This window comes from Sapajus apella, unplaced genomic scaffold (assembly GCF_009761245.1).
Source record: "Sapajus apella isolate SASKATOON/1434 unplaced genomic scaffold, GSC_monkey_1.0 scaffold28, whole genome shotgun sequence".
In the NCBI taxonomy this organism is placed as follows: domain Eukaryota; kingdom Metazoa; phylum Chordata; class Mammalia; order Primates; family Cebidae; genus Sapajus; species Sapajus apella.
In genome coordinates, this window is record NW_022436968.1 from 18,858,237 (window position 1) to 18,879,218 (window position 20,982).

At 37.6% G+C, this 20,982-nt stretch overlaps 1 long non-coding RNA gene across 1 annotated transcript; it reads left to right on the forward strand.

Moving 5' to 3' along the window:
- Positions 1–1,836: 1,836 nt before the first annotated feature.
- On the forward strand, positions 1,837–17,833 carry LOC116561127. Its single transcript, XR_004273298.1, has 2 exons — positions 1,837–4,637; positions 17,302–17,833. It is a non-coding gene; the product is annotated as an uncharacterized LOC116561127 (long non-coding RNA).
- The last annotated feature ends 3,149 nt before the right edge of the window (positions 17,834–20,982 follow it).

Consider the following 20,982-nt stretch of genomic DNA (forward strand, 5'->3'; position numbering starts at 1 on the left):
TTTGCTTCAAACCTTCAGAACATTCAGTCTATGTTTCTCATCTTATCAAATAGATTACTCTGTAAGCCAGAAGCTGCAAACTCATCTCTTTTTCCTTTATTTAAACTGTCAATTTTTGTCTCCTAAACATCTTCTCGTTATATTCTCATTCTATTTGCCTTGCATTAATAATGATAAACATTTGCATTCTTATTCTGTGCCAGGCAACGTGCTAACTACTGTATATATATTGTTTTATTTGTACTTTGGCAAGAATCCTGTGAAGATTTTTATCTTTGGATTATAGGAAGAGAAAGCTGAGTTGTAGAGAGAATATGTATTTAAGTCCGTTTGGGCTGCTATAACAGAATACCACAGACTGAGTAAAGTGATGAACAAAAATTTATGTGACTCACAGTTTTGGAAGCTGGGAAATCCAAAAGAATGATGCAGCATCTGATGAGGGCCTTTGTACTTTGTCATCCCATGGCAGAAAGGTAAGAGAGGGCAAGAGGGAGCAAGAGATGGAATTTGCAACCTCAAGCTCTTTTGTAATGAGCATGAATCCATTCATGAGGGCTCCACCCTCATGACCTATCCATGTTCATTAGGCTCCAGCTTCCAATGCAACAGTTCAGCATAAGTTTCCAACGTATGCTTTTTGTAGCATTCGAACCATAGCAGGAAGCAACTTGCTTAAAGTTGTACACCTGGTAAATGGAAAATCTGGGATTTGAATGTAGGTAAATGACTTCAGAGGACTTACTTTTGATTTCTGTTGTACGGCCTTCTAATTTTGGCTTCCATCATTTAAGATTACCAAAGCTGTCTCTTAACTGGTTTCTTTGTCTCCAACCTTGTATACTTGCTGTCTATTCTGTGCGCTGCAGCATAAGTTTTTAAAAAATGGAAAATGAATCATGCTACACCATTGCTTAGACCCTTCAGTGACTTTTGAGTGTTCTTGAGATGAGGTTCAAATTTGTTAATAAGGCCTGCAAAGCCCTGTGAAATTTTGCTCCTAGTTATGGCTAGCATCGGCACCACAACTACGGCCACTGCCACCTCCCCCAGCCACACACATGTTTTAAAAGTAGCAATACTCGTGTTTTCTGTGCTTTGCATATACAGAGTCTTTTCTCATCTCTCAGCCTTCTTGAGCTTTTCCTCTACCTGAGATATGCTTCCACTCACATAGACACTGGGGCAGTAAATAAAAAAATATATCTGTTTAATTAAATTGGAATCATTCCACTTGGAACCCAAGTTTGGAGATTTTGCTACTTCTTGTTAAGCTAGGCCTTTTATTCTTGAAGTTGCTATTTCTCATACAAACTCATTTTATGCATTGGACACACAGTCACCATTGTTATGGAAAACAGAATTGTATCAGGAGAGCTGTAGCTTTGGGTGTGCATGTTCGTGTATTAGGGGAGAGATATTCTGATTATATGATAATTTTCACTAAATATTGTATGCTGTTTCCAAAAACCCTAAATGATTTAGAAATGATGCTGTATTTAGTTTGACCACTGCAAACCTCATGGTGAAATTTGATCCCCATTGTGGAGGTGTTTGAGTCATAGAGCGGATCCCCTATGAACATCTTGGTGTTGTCCTTGCAGTAATGAGTTCTTGCTCTATTTGTTCCCCAGAGGAAGCTGATTGTTTAAAAGAGCTTGGTATCTTCCCTCCCTCTCTTCTTTGCTCCCTTTTTATTCCTGTGTGATCTCTGCACACACTAGCTCCCCTTTGCCTTCTGCCATGAGTGGAAGTGGTCTGAGGCCCTCACCAGAAGCCAGGTAGAGGCTGGCACCATGCTTCCAGTACAGCCTGCAGAACTGTGAGCCAAATACGCTTCTTCTTCATCTTCTTCTTCTTCTTCTTTTTAAAAAATATATCCAGCCTCAGGTATTCCTTAACAACACACTTGGGCTAAGACACAGGGTCTTAGGTATAGCAGGCATCTGAGCCAAGCTGGAACTTAGATCTTAACTGTTAATGTAGGATGATTTGTATTGAACCATTAATTTTACACTGCCTTTCAATGTTGGTGTCAGAGTTTAAGTAAGGTTATTTAAAAAATGCAGCAAGTTTACTTTTTTTCCAGTGAACAGCAACTACTTAATGATCTTAAAACTTTCTTCTTACAATATACTTTACAATATTTTCTGTTGGATTTATTACCTATGTGCAAATCCATTAGTTGAAGGGCCAAAGAATAAAGATAATTTATGAATTATGAATAGGTATTTTGAAATAGTCATGGAGTTACCATTTGGTATAACTTAATTGTGAAAATTATAGAAGAGATCTAGATATAGTTTATGAACTCCTAAAGAGACATTAAAAGTTATTCAAATACTTATGTAAAGATGAACCAAGGTAGAGATGGTTGTGAATTGCTGATCTGCTATATCTTACAGTTATGTAACTTGACTTGTTTCAAAATTATTGAAGTTTTAAGTGTATGTATTCTACTGGTTAATAAGTAAACATATTCAGGTTCTGAATGTAGACAGAATATGTAAATATGGAAAAGTACATTTGTTAGAATACAAACAAGAATGAAAATTGAGTACAGAATGAAAACCTTTTTAAATTGTATCACTCCATATATTATTTCTTAGCCTATTTTTTTTCTTCCTCAGAAACGAATCTACATTTTCTACTTTAATGCTATTTTTAAATGACTAAAAATTACTAAATTTATTGGGTAGTAGCTATCCTGCCCCAATTGTCCTTTATCAGTTTGCCTGCGTTTGAAACTTAGATTCCATTTAATTTTCCATTCTTGTTCCTACAGAGCTTCTCTCATACGTGGTTTAATTCATTCTATTAATGGACTTTAGGAGAAGGAAACACCATCCAATTATAAAGTTCTATATTATTTGATGCTTTTTAAAACCTAGATTTTCTGCTTTATGCATTTTTCTCTATTTTTAAAGTATTTATACTTTCCTTTTTGGCAGCAAAGTTGATGGAAGTTGGAAGTACTCTGGAAGGATTAAAAATGTTCTCAAAAATCTCCCTCATAAATTAGATTTTTAAGTTCTTAGTCCAGGATTCTGTGAGAATAGGCAAGATTTTCAGCTGCCAATGACTTTTACCAGATACCTGGCGCTTGATTTAGGACAACTGGGAAAAATCATTTATTGTCATGAAAATAAATATTTTGAAGGGTGAAGAAAGTGGGAAATTAAATGTACATTTTTTGAATACCTTCTCTTGGTCAGGCACTGTATGCTAAGTACTTTCACACAGTTTTCACAACCGTGTAAGGAGATAGAATCCTATCAAACAGATTAAATTCATTCCCCAAGACTATTTAGTTTATGGGCATTGCAAATGGAATCTGAACCTAGGATCTTTGAGTCCATGCTCTTTTTAGTACCTATGAATCTTCTCCTTTGGTAGATGTAAAAAATAGATTAATGCTCTTTTTCGTTTCTCATATTTTTGTGGTAACTGTTACTTCTTCGGGGCAGTCTTAACCTAAGACTTGCCAGACACTCTACTAAACACCCTTCCTTGAAATTCCTTCATAATATTATCTCCCATATGAAACTATGAACTCCTTGAAGGCAGGACCACACCTGTTTTTGCTCATCATTTTATTCCCAGTGTCCAACACATAGAAGGCAATATCTGTTGAATAGGTAGTATGCACTAACACACAGACCACAAACGTAGTATGGGAAATATACTCTTAGTGAAGATTTTGTAGTGTGGAGAATTATGCAAATCTAAAATTGTTTGAACTATTGAGTAGGGAAAGGGCCAGGTAACTTGTTCTTCACAATTTAGGCAAACTCCAGTTGGTTTCTCTGTCTTTTTGATCCATTGCCCACATTGCTGTTGGAGCTTTCTAAAACACACATCTTTAAAAATATTCTATGGCTCGTTTGTATATTGGAACTCCTTAGGCAACTTGCAAGGAAGCCCTTCTGAGTCAAAAATCACCTTTTCAGCCTATTTCCCAGTATTCTCCTTTATGCTTTGGCCATGGGTATTTCATATGTCTGAGAGATGCCATGCCCTATCCTCATACGATCTATATTTTTTAAAATCTCATTTCTTCAAGGCTTAGCATTATCTGTAATCTTCCGAGTGACATCTTCCTCCAATTTTCTAAGCAGTTACTTGCTTTTTTGTTCCAATTGCACTTTATACGCTTTATGTATCTTGTAGTTTCCTGACCCCTCCTATTATTCGTTCTGTCTATCTCCCTCATTTGACCTAACACTGAAGATAGGCCATGTTCCTCAATTTTATTTTCTCACTTTTGCTCTCAAACAAAATAACAGAAAATAAAAACAAAAGCTGGCATGATGCCTGGTACAGGTATGTTTAGAGTGGATTCATATAACTGATAGATCTGACTTTCTCAGCATCAATGGTTGGTGTGCTGCTTTTCCTGAAACTTACAAATTGAGGAGTTGGAGCTAGAAAGTGAGAAGAATTAGCTCAAGACATAAGAATATGGAAACTGTGAGCACATTGAGGGTAAGGGGATTCATGTGCTTTGTACTCTCAATGCCTGACATAGGAGAAGCTCTAATCATGAATGAATTGAACTGGAGATGACCTCACAACATGTGCTCAGGCGGATTACAGTATAGGAGCTCATCCCTAATTCACATGAATCCATGATTTGGGTAAGGTTTCTAACTTGTACATAAAATATTTTGGGTTCGTTTAATAAGTTCCCATTGAAGATCTCGGTACCCTTCACTTTCTGCTCCCATAAATATATATGGAATGAGGCATTTAAAAATATCTTTTTGTTTTTATGTTGATTTTTATTCATTATCTATTTTCTGACTCATTTAGTGTTATAATTGGCATTAAGTTAGAAATGGTCTGGATAAAGTTGCTGCTTTTTTGACATCTGTATCTAGTGGAGCCTGGACACGCATGCACATACATACAACATGCAAAATAAGGTAAGAATATTTTCTTTTTAAGTATATAGGCCATAGGAATTCAGACTTTAAAGTCAGATACTTGCATCTAAAAAGCATTAAAAGGGGCCAGGTGCTCACGCCTGTAATCCCAGCACTTTGGGAAGCTGAGGGGGGTGCATCACTTGAGGTCGGGAGTTTGAGAGCAGCCTGGCCAACATGGTGAAACTCCATCTCTACTAAAAATACAAAATTTAGTCAGAGTGGCGAACCCGGTAATCCAAGCTACTCTGGAGGCTGAGAGGAGAATTGCTTGAACCCTGGAGTCAGAGGTTGCAGTGAGCCAAGATCACACCACTGCATTCCAGCCTGGGCGACAGAGTAAGACTCTGCCTCAAAGAAATAGGCCGGGCATGGTGGCCCACACCTGTAATCCTGGCAGTTTGGGAGGCTGTGGTGGGAAGATTGCCTGAGCTCAGTAGCAAAGACCAGCCTGGGCAACACGGTGAAACCCTGTCTCACTAAAATACAAAAAATTAGCCAAGTGTGGTGGCATGCACCCATAGTCCCAGCTACTCACTCAGGAGGGTGAGGCAGGAGAATTGCTTGAACCAGGGAGGCAGAGGTTGCAGTGAGCAGAGATCACACCATTGCACTACAGACTGGGTGACAGAGCAAGACTCCTATCTCAAAAATAAAATAAAAAGCTTCAAAAGGAAATGTGTTACTGTACATGGCAAGTGTAATTGAAACTTGCTCTAGTGTGGTATAATTTATGAATTAAAGCTAACTAAGTTATTCATTGTCTTCTTTTTTTGAAATGGAGTTTTGCTCTTGTCGCCCAGGCTGGAGTGCAATGGTGTGATCTCTGCTCACTGCAACCTCCGCCTCCCGGGTTCAAGCGATTCTCCTGCCTCAGCTTCCAGAGTAGCTGGGATTACAGGTGTCTGTCACCACACCAAGCTAATTTTTGTATTTTTAGTAGAGACAGGGGTTTCACCATGTTGGTCAGGCTTGTTTGGAACTCTTGACCTTAGGTGATCCACCCGCCTGGGCCCCCCAAAGTGTTGGGATTACAGGCATGAGCCACCGTAATTGTCTTTTTTCTAAAAGTGAAACTGGCTACTTGTGCCTTACTGTCTATAGCAAGAATTCTAAAGGCTTTGCCTAGCTGCCACGAGTTGACACATTTTATTAAATTACAGTGGTTTGGTTTTAAAAAATATCTTTTTCTTCTATCAACAAAAAAATAATACAATATATTTGGAATGGACTTGCATTCTCGATTAAGAATATTCACATATCCAAAGAATACTTGAATTTTCAGAATAGAATGGTGTGAATTATATAAAATAAAGTACAGACTGAAAGAAAATTGATATGCTTGAGACATGTTTTGGGTGAATGTAATGGGTCCTTCCTGGTCCTTTTCAGCAGTGTTTTCTTTTTTGAAGACTGGATTCCTTTTGTATGTTTGTATGATCTTTTCTTCAATAAGGCAATCTCCTGTAGTTGGGCTTCATGAAATTAAATTATATTTTATTTATTTCAAAATAACCACAGTCATTACAGAAAAAGGAGAGGATTTTCTTCCTTCCCACTGTTTCCCCCTGCACCTGAACCATCAAAGGAGAAAACAGCAGCTGTTCATGTTTTAGTAGATTCTGGTAAGACCAATTTATCTACCCAGCAAACAATTGTAAGCAAAACTTTGAAGCCAAAGTGAATGTCCAATACTTCTTTCAGATTGGGATGGCACAAGACTACTAAATTATGTGTTGGAAAAGTAGTGCTGTGTATCTGGAACTGGAAGAGAATGGGAAGCAGATGCCTCGCTTTCTAATAAAGAAGCTGAATTTGGGGCAGCTGCATTCCAGATGAGTAAGAAGAGACATGGCAGCTTACACCTTCTGTTTTTAACAGTGCCTTGAATAGACACGTAAACAACTCAGTTTGTGCATTATAGGTTTTATTATCTCTGAAGAGTGATTTATATCCTTATTTCTGCATTATTGTCCACCAGGTACTGCCCTCTGTCAGAGGGACTGCACTAACTAATTTTTTAGACCTTTGTCTTCATTAGTACAGCAATTTTAGCTTGTGATCATTGTACTAGACCTCATTGATAAGCTAAGACAATCTGAGATTCATAGTGCTGACATCTAACCTTGCCAATGGCTTCTTGACCCTTCTGCTTCCGAAACATGGGCTCATTTTTTTTTTCAACCCAAGGTAGAGCTCTATCTATTTTTCACACACATTTTGGCCAGATAAAGGTTGTTCAGAATCAAATATTGTGCTTTCAAATTTGATAATGTATGAGTACAGAAGGATGACCTTTGATACATAGTCATGCATCAACATGACATGAGCAGTAAATGCACCAATTACCTTCATTACATTGAAATGGTGCTTTGGTTTTATCTTCAGAGCAATTATTGCAAAAACAAAAACAAAACAAAAATGCACTTAAGTTCTAGTTAGGAAATTAGTAAAATTAAGTATTTTAAAAAATAGTCCTAATTTATGTATTTATTTTGAATATAAGTTGCTTTTCATAAGATACACTAATTGGCTAACAAAGGATGTTAATTATTCTAATAATATGGGGCAGATTGATAGAAAGCTACTTTGTGTTTTATGAGAAGGTTATTTTTCAAGAAGATTAAACACTGTTCTAGTACAAGAACTTTACCATATGTGTTTTAAAATATATTAATGTCTGTGTCCAGTGATCTAAAGGAATAGTTATGACAAGGACCTTTATGTTGTGGCAACGTACAGCGGCATATAGCTTCTGCCACTATCAGTGGGATTGTTGCCCCAGTGTGTGCATGTATTCATTCACTCCTCTTTTAAGGAATGCCTTCTATGTGCCGTCTGTGTGCTGGAGATATAGAGGGAATGAGACGTGGACCCTCCTCTCTGGGAGTTCACAGTAGATGCGTTTAGTCTAATGGTTCAGTTCAGTCTTAAGAAGTCCCAAGGTGAAACTGTAGTAAGTTCACCTTGTAAGTGCTAAGTGAGGTGTGCACTGGACCTAAAGTCAGAAGATCAGGTTTGTGTTTTGGCTCTGCCACTTTGCAGCAGTGAGACCTGTGGGAAAGTCACATAACCTCTCTGAACCTTAGTTTCCTTGACTATAAAAAAAATATGTAGTGCACAAAACTGCTGTGAAAAGTAAGTGAGAGGAAATGTCTAGGCCACGTCTGGCCCAGGGTGGGAAACTTCGTTTTCTTCTTCCCATCCTTTATTTCTCTCTGCAACTCTTCGTCTGCCAGTTTACAATATCTTTGTAAATTCCCCTTTTTTCTGGTATAGAGTCTGTTTCCAGGGATTCAGGGAGTCCAAGGGCCTCTGGAAATTGAAGAATTTTGTAGGTGTACATGCATATTTCTTCAGGAAGAGAAGACATAGCCCTCATCTGATTTTCAGAGGGGACCACGTGTCAGTAAAGGAGAAATGTTGTAGCTCTCTTCTTGGAGAATAGCTATCAAAGATATTATCATTACTATAATATTTAGATTGATGAGGTAAAAAAAATCAATTGGATCTCAAGAACCCTTTCTTCAGGCATTATGGAATTCTTCAAAATATGCCTTTGGCCAGAAGCCATACTGTCAGGTAAAACAAGCAGCAATGCTGCATGAGTGGCAAAATTAATATACAAATAAATTCAGTGCATGGGTCTTGAATATTTTTAGACTTCTGATAGCTTTATCAAGGATAACTTTCAAACATGAGAATAGCTTGAAATTTGTCAGGTTAGTAATCTGTCACTTGGTAAAGGTGAATTTTGAATGTAATGGGAGTATTGTAAGGAATCATAAGATATCATACTGGATTTGATATTATAAAGATTGTATTTCTACCCATTACCACCCCAGCTTGTTCTTTAATTGCCCCCTCGTCTCCCCCTCCCAGGAAGCCCCTGCTTATGGAATGATGTCATAAATGTCTGCCTATTTTTCTCTCTCTTTATTTTGAATATTGGCTATCTAAAGCACAATGATAAAAGTTTTAAAAACCTATTTTGCTGCATTCTCTCGTTGTAATACATTAATTGTTTTTCTTGGGTTTCCAGTGAGTCTTTAGTCCTTTTAGCTTACATGTTTATAAATGGATATGTGCACAGCTGTATTCTTAAACCAAAACTGCCTGAGTGAGGTGCTTTGTGTGTAGGATCACACTTGTTTCCCATAGCTCTGCTCACGTGAACTGCCATTATTAAACCCGAGAATCAAGTATAGACCACTTGGTATCATCTGAAGCCATGTGGACCTCTGGCCATCAGGTAGAGACTGGAATCTTTTAATTTACTTTTTACAGACCTCAGAGCAGCTGTCAAATGGTAATGTGTTTTTATCCCTCATACTCAGGCAGGCAGGCTGGGGGCTTGGATGCCTAGTCTCACTCCTTTCCATAGTATCTCCTCTTTAATGTTTCTTCAGAATGTATTTTGAGTGTGAACTTGCATTCTGTAGGCCAAAGCTGGTTGCATGGTAAAATGAGGTTCATGACAGAATTATTAATGACAGTGGAAAAAAATAGGCAATCAGAATGTTCAGAAATGGGAGAGGGTGTTTAAATAATACATTTAAAATATTTTGAAGTTTTAAAAATAATGTGAGAAAATGCTCATGATTTAATATTAAGATAAAAGTGGATATAAAGTTACACAGTATATATAGTCTGCTCTTACATGCAAGTATACATACACACATGTATATATAAAGAACTGAAAAAGAAATATAATCTTTTAACTGATTTTATTTTGGTTGTAGGATATGGGTTACTTTTTTTTCCTTACCCTTTTCCTTGTATTTTCTAAATTTAATATCAAAGATGTATATTACTTTCAGCAATTCTAATTTTGAAAGCAAAACGGTTTAAAATCTAGAATAATGATCAACAACAAAAATCACTTTGTTACAGAAAAATGTTTAAATTCAGGTTAATAGTTATTTCCAAATTCAGAGCATTTTCATATGTGCAAAGTCTCTTGGGAAACAGTTCACTTACATTCAGCTTCAAAAGGGAGAGAGAATCAAAGCCTGAGAAAAAGAAAAAGTTTATTTGAGCAGTAAAAATATAGGGACCTCTGTTACTCTGGAAGTAGAAAAGAGGAATGAATGCTTTATGAATGACATGGGCTTAAAATTGGGGAAGAAGGAATCTGAGAATCTCAGGTGTTTTTTTCTTGCGGCAGCTTAAATTGCACTCAGCTAGTAGAGCAGCGTGAAAGCTCCCTGCATGCATTTACATATTTCCTCCCCTTTCCTTTACATGCACATATATAGACACATACAGCTCATTAATTCCTTTAATTAAGAGAAATGAATTTTGTCTTCTAATAAGTACTTGCTTTGTCTTCCAATAAGTACTTGCTTTGCTCTGTAAAGCTCCGTATACTCAATATGGCACCATAATCTTTGATCTTCCCTTAATATATTTCACAACAAAGTTAATATTGAGACTTCTTCTTATAGATATTAAATAATTTCCTAAACCTAGGTTCTGATATACATTTTTAAATGATCACAATACAGCGTGCTGTAATGCACATCAGAGCAGTTTGGTCTAGAATTGTCTTGTGACAGCAATTATAGCAAGATCGAATTCAAGCTCCACAATAGAGAATTGTGATAATTTGTATTAATAATAGAGCTAAGAATGAATTTTGCTATTTAAAATATTAGAATTCAGGTAAATTTATGGCATATATAAGATTTTATAGAAATATTTACCTAAGGGGTAATTATATTAACTGTCTAATTATGTACAGCAGTATAAGTGAAGGCCACTCTGATGTGCTGGTTTCCTATGGGAGAAACTATAATTAACTGAATGCTTAATATATACCCAGCAAGACAGTTCATATACATAGTCATTTGGTCCTTAGAATAATTCTTTGAAGTAGACGATTTTCATGCCCGTCTTTTAGATACAAAAGCTGAAGTTCTAAATTCAGTAACTTATCTAAGGTCACTTAGTAAGCTGCAGAGACAGGATTTGAACAATGCTTGATGTGATTACTAAGCCCATAAACATTACATGTACCACGTAACCTCCATTCTTGTCCATTTGTTAAGGTTGGCTTTTTATCTGCAACACTCCTCTTTACCTTATATACTTTAAAGTAATTAAAATATCTTGTAAAAATGTTCCATAGTGAGTTTTTTTGTTCAATGTTTTGAAGAAATGAGGAATATCCTGAAAAATGCCTTTGGTATAATGACCACTCCTTAGGTTGGCTTGATTTTGCCAGGGACTATTAGAGATTTTACTATTATTAAGACCAGAATTCCTGTGCAACATGGCCAAATAGGAACAGCTCTGCTCTGCAGCTCCCACTGAGACCAACTCAGAAGGCGGTGATTTCTGCATCTCCAACTGAGGCACCCGGTTCATCTCACTGGACTGGACAAACAGGGTATGAACTAATGCTATTAGACTAAACAGAAACCCAGCAAGTCCTAACTGTTCTGATTCTCCTTGGCCTCTCTGTCAGCATTCCTTCCTCCAGGGTATGGGGCAAGACCCCTTCTGAAATGGGGGTCTTATGACCTCTAATCAGTCAAGGTAGGCCAGATAATTTCTTTATGACCTGCTCCAAGACAGAAAGGCAGGGTTTTTATGGGCCACCTTGGGGAGAAATAACAACAGCTTTGGGGAGTTATAAGCTAGGAACAGTTGATGAAAGCATGTTATTTATAGAAATATAAATACAGTAATATCACAGTTATCTTCAACTCTCAACTTAGAACAGGGCTTGGCTTGTTTCTTAGTGGGACACCGTGTTCTGCTAGCAGATCCTCACCTCCTCTGACATTTGGGGTACTTGAATGAAGAAGTATTTGGATTTTCTTGTGCCTCTAGGTTTTCTGCTGTGGCACAGTAGAAGGCAAGGAGAGAAGGGTGTGGGCTGCTGCTATGCACAGCTGTCATCCTCTTGAACTTTACCTAGAGGTGCAGGCATTGATGACTAGCAGCCTTTCTCCACTTAATCTTTGGTTAGAGGCACTGGCCCTATAGAGTGTTCCATAAAAGTCTGCTTCTCCTTCCTGTTCCCTTCCTTCTTCACACATCCTTCTGTGGTCATCCTGTGCTCACCTGGCCCCTTCATCCCCAGTACTTTGCATGTTCTTCTGCTGAATTTGGGGTCAGTATCAACATTTCTGTTAGGTCTTTATGGCTTTTCCACGTGGTTTTCATGGCTCCTATTTATTATATTTAATTGTGATGGTTCTATTCAAAAATACCATCTTTTCTACAAACTCTATGAAGACATTTTGCTGTGCAATATTATTGCCACGTGTTTGATAAGGTAGATGAGAAAGTGGTTTAGGTCTCTGATACTCAGGCCCACCAGGAAGGTCAAGAAGAGAGAGATGGGGAAGTGGATTGTCCTATTGCTTCCAGCCACCTCAACAGCCTCCGCCTTGCTGATACCTCCTAAGAGAAGTCTGGGGCCATCTCCATCAGTCTTTGCAGAGTATGCATCTTTTCCAGCAGCCTAGGTAGCTCTAGTTTTCATGCTGAGCTCCATAGAGACCCAAGATTTCACAGGGTCCTTTTGTTATTCCTCAAACATTTGACTCAGCTTTTAAGATGGATATGCAGTAGGTTTAAATGATGCCTGTAAGAAAAATGTATTTTCTTACAGCTCCAAGCCCCTCTCACCTCTAAGCTGGGTTATTGTAGCAGGCACTTAATTACTTTCCTCACAGTTCATTCTCAACAGCAGCCAGAGTGATCCTGTTCACAGGATTATCATTAAAAACCCTCCTCTAGTACCCCATCTTATTTAGAGTAGAAGTTCATTATCTTGATGGCATACAAGGTCCTACACTACCCACCACCATTCCATGCTTGCTGTTTCCCTTCTTATTATCCTGTCTGTCTGACCTCACTGGTGCCCTGGCTGTTCCTCCAACATACTGGGCATACTCTTGCTCAGAGTCCTTTCTGTTTATGGTCCTGCCTTGAAAGTCTTTGCTTGGGTTGACCCCTAAGATCTTTACTCAGATATGCCTTGTCCCTGACCTGAGCATACTGCATTTAAAATATCTTCTCTTTCCCTATATTTCCCCCTCCATTAAAACTGTCTGCTTTTCTATTATCACCAACATCCAGTAGCAATGTTATCACCAACTAACATACTCTGTGTTTTACTTATTTAGTCTATTATACCCCCTCTCTCAATAGAAAGGAAAATCCATGTTGCTAAAAATTTTGGAATGTTTTGTTCCCTGCTGTAGTCCAAGTACCTGGAAGATAGATTATCAGTAAATATTTGAATTCTCTAGAAATAACCTATAAGCCTCTAAGCACTAGTATTAATATACAGGCTAGATTTTCCTGGGACTTTTGCAGAAGAGATGGAGGAGATGATTTATGTCCAGGGGGAGATTCTCCTTTTAATTACTCTTTTCCTGAGAGTTGAGACCAACCCACTTTGGCTTAAGAGAGCTGCTCTTCCAGTGCCTTTACATACCACTAAAAACGTATTGTCTTTAGGTCAGCACAACATTTAATCAAGCAGACTAGGTGAGAATGTTCATGAGAATCTGAGAGTAAGATGTGCAAAAGTCAGCTAGATTTTAGGGAAAAAAGATTTAAAAATTATTTTTATTATTACCTTCAAATACAATGACATATATAAGCCTAAATAAGTGAAAAAAAAAATTGTTCTAGCCTCCAACCATTGACCACCTCCTTCCTCCCTCTATCACCACCCCATCAAAGAGGTAAAGCCAAACTTATTGACCAAATTGTGGATTACCTGGGCTATTCGCTTCTTCCTCATTCCTTTTCTGCTTACAGGCTTTTGGCCATTTCTCTGCTGGTCATTTTTTCCCATCTGGGAAATAATATAATAAAAGAAAATTAAGGTGGTCAGTGTGATCATTTCTGGTAAAAAGTGTGGAGGGAAGAATTATTGGCTAAAAGGAAATTTGAAGAGTTCATATGCATTGTAGTCCCATGCATTTCATTAGCATCCATAATTGATAGCAATAGTAATGCGTGAAAAATGATTGTTCTTTACTGCCCTGTGTGCATTACTAGCACACATGTTTTTCATTAACACACATAAGCAAGGGCAATACACATGTAGCAAAAATGAGCTTTTTTTACTAGCCATTTTGCAAAGTTAGTGGGTATGCGTGTGGCTGATCTACTTGTGTATGTAAATGTAAACACCTCTGTATGCTATGGTGACATCTTTGCGTAATTGAAAGCTCACTATGAAAGTTGTGTCAAGCCTTAAGACTGCTTTCAGTTAAAAGGTTGTACCTTTTAATAGCTGAATAGGCTGCCCTCTCAGACATATCTCAGAACAGAGAACTTGTAATATAAAGTACAGTCTCATTGGGTATGCAAGGTAAATAACCCCATTAAGAACAGAATGTGAAGGATATTCAGTACTATTCAAATAGGGCAAAACGGGGCCAACAAGGTAAAACAAAAGGCAGGATGGAAGTCAACCACTGCTTCTATTTTGTGTTTCAGAGTTTGTGCTGGATAAAATAGATTATAAAAGCTAGCTGCTTAAAATCAAGAAGAGCCTAAGAAAGAGGCCTGGACAAATTTATTCTTTTGTTGAAAAGCAAGGGTAGAACATAGCCTGTTTGTCATGAATTAATTGAACAATCCAAAAATGTGGAAAATGTCAACTACCATGAGTGCATTTTCAAAGGTCTGTGAATGAAAAGATCCTCTCCTGTATCTATAAGCCCCAATAGGACTTGGGCACAAGTGTTTCAAAGCATGAGTATTCTTGATGGGTGACTTGATGAACTGTCCTCTTGTTTGACTGAGCCTCTTCCTTGTGCTGGAATTTGAGAATCATAGCTATTCCTCTCTATGGAATACTCCTATTCTACTGAAGGTACCACGCAATAGTTTGCTGCCAGATAATACCTACATTGGTTGTCATCTACATTTGTAACATCTATACTTATTGCCATTTACCTATCATTAAAAAAATTAAATTGCCCTTGAGCCTTCGGAATTGAATATTCCTACAATGGAAGAACTAGGTGGATCTTGGAGGCTTATTTGTTTCAGACGTCTTCCTTTAGGTTGTTACAGAACTAATGAGACAATAGGACACTGAGCTATCTCTATTTTCCAAAAAATACCATCTCTATATTTGGGCAACAACTTTCGCAGTAGAGTCTGTTCTGTGTTTCTGTAATATGAGTTAGCGCTTATGTAACTGGAAAATAGGAAAATGAAGCTAGTGTAATTTAGAAGTCATGTTGGTCATACATGATTTTTCTCAGATTATTAATGCTTTATATTGCAAAGCATTGTCAGCTGAATACAGCCAGCTATGGAAGATCATAGAGTATAGAATTTATAGCCTAAGTTAGGGGAAATATTACGCCATAAACAGTTTGCCATGTACTTTGTCTCAGAAGTCCTTATTGTGTGGCTTTCTCTAATTTAGGGGTATTTTGCTTTTGTCTCCTCAAGTCAGTAGCTTCGGTTCTTCATTTTATGCCTTCCATCAAGCTAGCCTCTCTCTTTCTGTTTCTTTTACTGTAGTAAAATATTCATTTTCCCCCCTGTGTTCACAGTATCTTTTAAATCAGGAAGTTAAATATATATATACATATTTTAAAATATATATTTAACTGAGAATATTTTATTAGGTTTGTTATTTTTGTTGGTGTTCTTGTTAAAAAGTTGCTTAAGTTCTGAATGGTCTGCTCTTAATCCTATTTTACCTAGAAGTCCTGTGGTTTTGCACAGTACAGATATTTTCTGAAATACTGCTTATAGCAGAAGAGCCTGTGTTTCATTTTCTTGATGAATGTGGATACAGCTGTTTAGAACTGGCCATTTTCGGGGCTTATCCTAGTAAGTTAAACTAAGATTGGATCAGAATCATTGGTAAAGTGCACAGTGAGTTGCCAGAGCATCCCAAAGACTTGCTGAAATGTTTGTAGGTTTATTAGTGTGGAAGTTCAGAAGTCTCACAGCCTATCAGTTTTAGTGCAATGCTCTTATTCCTCAGGCCTCTCCCGTTCCCAACAAATGAGAAACTGTAAAATGAAAAACTGCCTAAAGCATATAATGGTGACTTTTATGAATTTTCTTGCAACCATTAGAAATAACTTTGGATGTTAAGAATATTGTTGCTCAGATACACTGAAGCCTCTTTCTAAATCTTGTTCAGTTACATAAGAATTTTGAGTTTTCAGGTAGGATTTTATTTCCTGTGCTCTCCCATACCCCCAACCGTGCTAAAGACTCTTGTTCTGTCCTCAGATACTTCTGCTTGTGGCTAATTGGGCAAAACAGTTACATGGACGTGATCTTATAGGTGCTATTTCAACTCAAGCATATATCGAACACCTATTACATGTGGAGAACTCTACTAACGAGATACGATGCTAACTCCCAAATCAGAAATTGGTGTATGACCAGAGATCTCCTAGAGATATGTTTCAATGCAAGAATGGAATAAGGACTCAAGTATTCTTTAAGTGTCCCTTAAATCCTTTAAGGGACCAACCCTGATATTTTGCTGTGGTGTCTGCAAACAAGCTGGGAGCTGAGAGAAGGGTTGGAGAGTGATGGGCATCAATACCTCAGAAATGACCTTATTTTTTAATTTGTCTTATCCATGACATAAGTTTAATGGCATATGTGTGTATGTATGTGTTCCATTACCCCACAAAAGACCACAAATCCTTAAGTGATCTCAATAACTAAATTTCTCTATGTCACAAAGCCACAAAACCAGCCTGGAATAGTGAAATTCCCATGAAATTGAATTGATCTTCAAATTATTGTTTAAATGATAGGACAGTAGAAACTTAAGAGCATATTAATGCTAATGGGAATTGCTCAGTTAATGCTGTGTAAGACCAGTTGAGAAGCGCACTAGGCATGCTACAAAAAAAGCCATTATGCTCATCTTTTCAGAGATGCATGATTTGTTTTATTCTTAAAACATTTGAGGTTTAAAGTTTTTACACTATGCTTTATAAATAGAAGTGTAATGAGGTTGAAAACCAAAATAGTGCTCTCCACTGTGTAGAGAAAGAGAAAGAGGAAGCTTTAGCTGAATGGTGCCCATTTGAATTCCTTTTTCTAAAAATCCATTTAATTTTTTATCAGTTGCTTCATTAACTCTAAGATTTAGAAAATCAAATGCTACTGAAGTAAAATAAGAGTGACAATGCAAAATCATTTTAAAGAGCTTATTTTTATGTTGGTGTGTCTTAAACATTTTAAAATTAAAATGTTCTTACATCATAAAACTATTTTGCAATATGTATGTGATTTATCCCTAAGTTGGAATCCACCTGTTTTAAATGTATACTGAGCTTTTATTTATGCTTTGAAAATATAGCAGATAAAAAGCATAAATGTTTCTGATATTATGTTTTGTCATCTCCAGCTAAGAAGATTGAAATCCTGAGAAACAATTTTCTGAAGAAATGAAATTGTATGCCCTCCTGAACTCTTTGGAGAAAATAGCTTCTCTGTTTTCTCAGAATATGAAACAGTAAAACAGTACACATAAACAGCCAGCCTTGCCACGCCATGTCACAGTTCTATTTGTAGCATTTGAAAAAAATGACATTTAAAAAGATTTTCTGGGACTTTACTTTTTTATTTACTTAAGAACTAACTGGCACAAATAATATTTGCGCAATCTTGCTGATGTAAGATTTTTCAAATCAGATGTATTTATTTTCTGGGAAACTCGGGCAATTGCTTTGAAGCCTTTGTGTTGGATAACTTCACAGAGCATATGTGAAAAGGAGATTTTGGAAGTGCTCTTCATAGTGGTAACATTTCTGAAAATATTAAGAGCATCCTCCAATGTCCTTATCTCCTGGGCACTGGGAGTATCTTCAGTAGACTCATTGGTCTCATAGGGTGGGCAAAAGAATGTGGAGGATGAAAACTTATTAAAAGGCAAAAAACCCAAAAACAAAAAAAAAAAACCCTGTTTATATTTTTAATTACTACGTTTTTCAAAGAGAAAATAAGCACTTTTAAAGAATTTTGGCATATTGTCACTTCTCATCCCTTGGGTAATAAATGCTTCCCTTGGGCTAGAGGACAGTCCAGATAATTCAGTATTATTGAGGTTGGAAGTGAGGACTCTATAAAAATCACACCTGATTGTTTTACAAGTTTGCATATTATATCAATTTTGACAGCACATCTTTTGCATTTTGGGGGCTTTTGAGACAGGGTCTCACTTTGTCACCCACGCTGGAGTGCAGTGGCACTATCATAGCTCACTGCAGCCTCAACCTCCTGTGCTCAAGCAATCCTCCCACCTAAGCCTCCTGAGTAGCTGGGACTACAGATGCACACTACCATGCCCAGCTAATTTTAATTTTTTTTTTTTTTTTTTTTTAGAGATAGGGTCTGCTATTGCCCAGCCTGGTTTCAAACGCCTGGCTTCAATCAGTGCTCTTGCCTTGGACTCCCAATGTGCTGGGATTGCAGGCATAAGCCACCACATCTGGCCCTCCTTTTCCTTTTATTGTAAGAGCTTGAATTTAGGGAGAAGAAGTTTTCTTTCTCCTCATTTATGAATGTGATTAGATAAATCATATAAATAAGATGTTAAATTTTACTTTGCAGTTAAGCTATACTGTATTACAAAATTATAGCAGTACACAACTGAGCAAAACCACCTGTCAGTGGCAGTTTGTAAATAATGCCAGAAAAATCTATCTTTAAATTTATACTCAAATATTATAAATGGTTTTCTAAGTTTGATTACTCACCTTAATCAACAAACTTGGCTCCAAATATTTGGGTCATCTCAAAAGTCAAGACTTTTCTCCAGTGATAAAGATTTGGTACCACTGAGACTATTCAGATGGATAGGTGGTAAGCTGTGAAGGCCATCCCTCAAATGGAGTTCCATTGTTGCTTTGAGATATGGTAGCCTCATGGAGCTAAGTGGAAAGTCCTAGACTTCCAGGTTTGAAGGGAGAAGACTGCACTTTGGGTTTATTAAAATTTTAGAAATTTGTATAAATGTATGAGGTACGATTGTAACTTTGTTACATATACAGATTGCATAGCAATAAAGTCAGGACTTTTAGAGTACCTATCACTCAGATTGTACCCATTAAGTAATTTTTCAGCAGTCACCTTCCTCCAACTCCCTCACGCTTCTGAATCTCCATTTTCTGTCATTTCACACTCTATATTTATGTGTACACATTGTTTAGCTCTCATTTATAAGTGAGAACATGTGGTGTTTATCTTTTTGTGCATACTTGGGGTTTAGACTCCACAATACATATTTAAAAATCTGTTGCTTTATTGTGGAGTTTTATCTTCTGTACCATTTTGACTTAGAATATATATCTTCCAGATTCTTTTTTTTTCCTTCACTAAGATCTGTTTATTAGCTACAATTCTGTACATCAGAAGCCTGGACACAGTGTGACTGGCTTCTCGGCTCAGGGTCTCATGGGGACAGCATCTAGGCGTCAGCTGGAGGTACGTCCCTTCCTGCAGGCTCTGTAGAAGAATCCCCTGCTAGGCTCACTCAGGGTGCTGGCAGAATTCAGGTCCTTGCAGTTGTAAGACTGTGACTTTTGACTTCAGCTGATGGCTGCTTTCAGCTCCCAGAAGCCACCCACATTCCTTGACTTTTGGCCCCCTGCATCTCAAAGCCAGCAACAGAGACTCTCTTGTGCATGGAATCCCCTCTGCTTTGAATTTCTCCAACTTTTCTTGACTCTGCTGTCTAGCCCATGGATTTCAAGGGCTCATGTGACAAGGATAGTCTCTTTATCTCAAGGGCAACGGAGTTGGAGTCTTTATTTATTTATTTATTTTTATTGCATTTTAGGTTTTGGGGTACATGTGAAGAACATGCAAGATTGTTGCATAGGCACACACATGGCAGTGTGATTTGCTGCCTTCCTCCCCATCACCTATATCTGGCATTTCTCCCCATGCTATCTATCCCTGCTGCAGGGGGTGGGGAGAATATATATCTTCCAGATTCTTTAAGAGCTCGGGAAACTACTGGGAAACTGCCATGGTTTAAAGTATAGAGGACCACCTAGTTATAAAATTTCTGGGGTCAGAGAAGATGGACAGTCCTAAGAACTGTAGCTGAAACTGAACCACCTGGCAATGTTAACTGAGTGGACAGTTGCCAATCACTACTGATCAAACTCTCTGTATATATTTACATGTCACTTTATAGTGATACAGCAGTTGTTTTTCACATGTTATTTTATAAAGGTGTTTTTGAGGTTTTTTTATGTTTATGAATCCTTTATGCTTGTGTTAGTCAGAACCCCATCCCTCCTTTTTTTTTTTTTTTGAGACTGAGTCTCACTTTGTCACCCAGGCTAGAGTGCAGTGGCACAACCTCGGCTCAATGCAACCTCTACCTCCTGGGTTGAAGCAATTCTCCTGCCTCAGCCTCCTGAATATCTGGGAGTATAGGCATGTGCCACCACTAATTTTTGTATTTTTGGTAGAGATGGGGTTTAGCCATGTTGGCCAGGCTGATCTTGAACTCCTGACCTCAAGTGATCTAACTGCCTTGGCCTCCTATAGTACTGGGATTACAGGCATAAGCCACTGCTCCTGCCCAGAACCCTTTTTGACCCCAAGTGGCAGAACTCTAATTAGCTTAAGAAAGAAGAAAATATTTGAGAAGGCTACAGGTTTATCTCATGTGACCTAAATTGAGGCAAGGGAGGTGTTGAGAAAATGTTAAGTTTATGAATATTGAGAAATGCTGAGTGTTTGATAAAATATACTATTTGCTAGAAAGAATGATGGCAAGGAAAACCTAGCTGCTCCCCTCCGCAAAAAGTAAAAAACTACTTGGGGCATTCTAAAGTGGCAGGACAAGGTATAAATATCATACACTGGTAAAAACAATTATTTAAGATAGCTGACACTGCCCCCGTGGCTCCCTCGTGGAGAATACTTTTTAATTTGGTTGTAATCAGTGGTAAGTGGGCAACAGCTGCCTACTTGGTGTATTTTTGTGTTAGGAGAAAATACAGGACACCTGTTTGTTAATAATACTCACCTGTTCAGAGATAATAAATACGTGGATCAGAAGCTGCCTGGG